This window comes from Petromyzon marinus, chromosome 3 (assembly GCF_048934315.1).
Source record: "Petromyzon marinus isolate PM22_M1 ecotype Great Lakes invasive population chromosome 3, UKy_Petmar_22M1.pri1.0, whole genome shotgun sequence".
Lineage (NCBI taxonomy): Eukaryota > Metazoa > Chordata > Hyperoartia > Petromyzontiformes > Petromyzontidae > Petromyzon > Petromyzon marinus.
This window is the reverse complement of record NC_133669.1, coordinates 18,274,778-18,278,050: the sequence shown is the minus strand read 5'-3', so window position 1 is coordinate 18,278,050 and position 3,273 is coordinate 18,274,778. Positions and strand designations below refer to the sequence as shown.

General features: G+C 49.4%; 1 protein-coding gene across 5 annotated transcripts in view; it reads left to right on the top strand.

Annotated features, from left to right (window-relative positions):
- Positions 1 to 440, top strand: part of HAGH (hydroxyacylglutathione hydrolase) — a 33,991-nt gene extending 33,551 nt beyond the window's left edge. For 3 of the 5 annotated variants that reach the window (XM_076052039.1, XM_032977488.2, XM_032977496.2), the window contains exon 9: positions 1 to 440. This exon is cut by the window's left edge and continues 2,361 nt beyond it. The gene's annotated coding sequence lies outside the window, so the exon portion shown is untranslated. The other 2 variants (XR_012929589.1, XR_012929587.1) reach the window with 2 other exon arrangements.
- The last annotated feature ends 2,833 nt before the right edge of the window (positions 441 to 3,273 follow it).

The following is a 3,273-nucleotide window of genomic DNA, read 5'->3' as shown; positions in this document are numbered from 1 at the left end:
GGGTGCGGTTTGAGGGGTGTGTGGTTAATGAGGGGTGTGCGGTTGATGAGGTGTGTCTGATGAAGTCTGTGTGGTTGATCGGAGGGGTGTGTGGTTGACGAGGGGTGTGTGGTTGATGAGGGGTGTGCGGTTGATGAGGGTGTGCGGTTGATGAGGGTGTGCGGTTTGAGGGGTGTGTGGTTGACGAATGGTGTGCGGTTGATGAGGGTGTGCGGTTGATGAGGGGTGCGGTTGATGAGGGTGTGTGGTTGATGAGGGGTGTGCGGTTGACGAGGGGTGTGCGGTTGACCGCGACATCCACGCGGCGACGCGAGGCCTCCAGCTCCCCAGCGATTCCGCATCACCGATCCTGGTTTGGGTTTCCCCCCCCCCTCCTCTTCCACTTTTTAATTCTCGTGCTGTCCCGCTGCCAAACCACGAGGAATAAATCTGCAGATTCATCGCTGCGCTGTGCGGTTCCGGTGCCTCTTGGGCCCCGTGCGCGCGGCCACGCACGCACGCACGGGGCTCTGTGCTGCGCTGGAATTTATCGGCAGTGTCGTCGTCGTCGTCTCTCTCCTTATCTGTGTGCCGGCTGGACGTGTCACGAGCGTGGTGGGTGGAGAGGGAGTGGGGCGGATGATGGACGGCGGTCAAGAAGAATAATAACGGCGTGTGGGGGTGGGGGAGTTGGCAGGCAGCCAAGGCATGGAACGCGTCCTGAGAAGGGTGGTTACGTCCCTACCAATGAGATGGAGTGATTTTAAAAAAAAAAGTACTCGGTCCGTGCCCAGGTGCCGGGTGTTGATTGTGCATATCGCGGGACCGGAAGGACGCCGCGTTGGCGAGATGTTGACTACCTCGCCTGGTATACAGGAGGTACGTAACGTCTTTCGCACCGCACGGAGTGGACCGTGCCCACCGAGCTATATAGCGACCTGGCCACAAATGATGGCTCGCTCCATTTAGGTGGCTTATCGCGTGGACATTCATTTGCAGCGAAATATTTTAGACGCATTTGTCGAAAGTGTGGAGGGGGAAGGCCAGAGGACCCGGAGAAAAATCCACGCGACCACGGGAAGATAACATGACACGCATACTCCAAATATACGGGCGCCCAGAATCGGGATCGAACCCGCGCATTCCCTGCATACCAGGCGAGATGGCACCTCGATGGGGAGAAGTTCGCCGCGCTGCAGGCTGGAATCGAACCTAGATCTCTGGATTGCAAGTCCAGCGTGCTGAACCAGTTCACGACATCACGGGGGCAGCTCCCAACTGGTATGTATCACATCGGGGGGGGGGGGGGGTTCAAGAATGCCTGCTGGCGGGAGCTTCTTTGCGGGGTTTTTTCCCCAAGCCGTTTGGCCTGCGCTTGACAGCCAATGATTATTATCAAGGACGGCAATACTTTTGGGGGCATGTGCCGTTCGCGAACACCAAATGAAGGCCTCCGGTTTTTCCCTTTTTCCATATTTATAAACCTTGCATTGAGATGGTTTAAATCAAGGCCGTAGCCATGGAGTCAACATTGCGGGGGGGGGGGACCAAATCTTCCAAGGGGTCTGGGGGTCCCCCCCCCCAGAATAAAATCTAAATTTGAAAAGAATTTCCTGCCTACAATATAAAAAAAAATTCACACATAGGATGGACTTTTTATTTATTTTTTACATTGTCTAATAGTGTATTGTATTACATTTTTTTACCTTTTCTTGTTTCATTGTATGTAATGGCAGAGATTAGGGATTAATAAAGTACAACCATAACCACAATCGTATAAACAAATTATTTATAGCAATATATTGGGGGGGACACTTTGAGCATATTTGAATATATATTATAATTACGGCCTTGGTTTATATTATTTTGCTGCTATAAATGTTCAAATGTTAAGCCACTTATTTGAGCTCTCGTTTGTGGCCAGGTCGCTTCTGAAAACAAATAAATACATCAGTGGGCTTTGCCTGGTAGGATTGGGGCGGTTTAGTTGAATTTGTTTGCGTTTGTTTAACCTTGTACTTTGCACGTCTATCATGTTTTCATTTTGTTTGTTGTAACGTGTTTTACCTGCCCCTACTGGACGGACATCTGTGAAGAAAATAAGCTTTATAGCTCATCGGATTCCACCAGCATAAATCAATATCCTGTTTCTGAGCACAGCGCTCTCAACGCTAAACTACCCCCCCCCCACACACACAATGATCTCTATGCGATCCACCAACCCTCCCACGCCTCTCTATCTCTCAAATCTCATTACGAGCGGCGGCGGCTGTTAATTTGCGGAGACTGTCGTAGAGGAGACTCGGCGCGTGGCGGCGATACGCGGATGGAGGAGAGGATGAGAGGGGGTCTCCCGTAATGAAACCCCAACAACACCTTCACCAGCTGCGGACGGGTTCGAATTAAAAGTGGTAAAATGGTTGTCGCGTGGGAGACCGCGGTTGCCACAAAGTGTCACCGCCTGTCAAAGGGGGGGGGATGGCTGCATGCCAACCAGTAAGAAGGCGAAAATAATGCGCGCACTATAATGGAGCCGAGTCACAGAATGTAGTTACAGGGCAATCGATATAATTCATCGCCGTGTCGTTACCACCCCTCACTCACTCACTCCCTCCCCGCCCCTCCGATTTGCACGGTTTGGGGCTGTGTACGGCGCGAAAGAGGTTCAACATAACGTGGGTAGAGATTGCATCGCTCGTCAGAATGAATAACACTAGCACATTTATTATTTTTTTGTTCTTGGGTAGTAAGTGTTATTTCCTAATTGCTTATGCCTCTAAAGTAGAGAAGATGGATATTATTCAATCTTGACTTGAAGCTTTCGTGACTGCAGGAATCCATACTCTTTGGTTCTTTCGGTAAAGTCACGTGGGTATTAAAACAAAATAGATTACGACGTTTCGATCGCAACACAAGCAACCGTCACCAGGTGGAACAACCACAGCAAGGGAAAAAAAACTGCTGAAGTTTTTTTCTTGCTGTGGTTGTCCCACCTGATGACGATTGCTTGTGTTGCGATCGAAACGCCGTGATCTATTATTGTTCTACCTACGTGACTTTACCGAAAGAACCAAAGAGTATGGCTGTTCTTCCCCACAAACTTTGCTTTTGTGACCAGAACAGTGACATTTTGAAATGTACCTATTTTCAATGAGAAAACGCGGTGCGCATTTGTGTAATCCCTTCACACAAAGTTCTGGTAACAAACGCAAAGTTTGTGCGGAATAATAGCCATTTCTATACTTTTGAGGCATAAACAATTAGAAAATAACACTACCCAGGAACAATAACCTT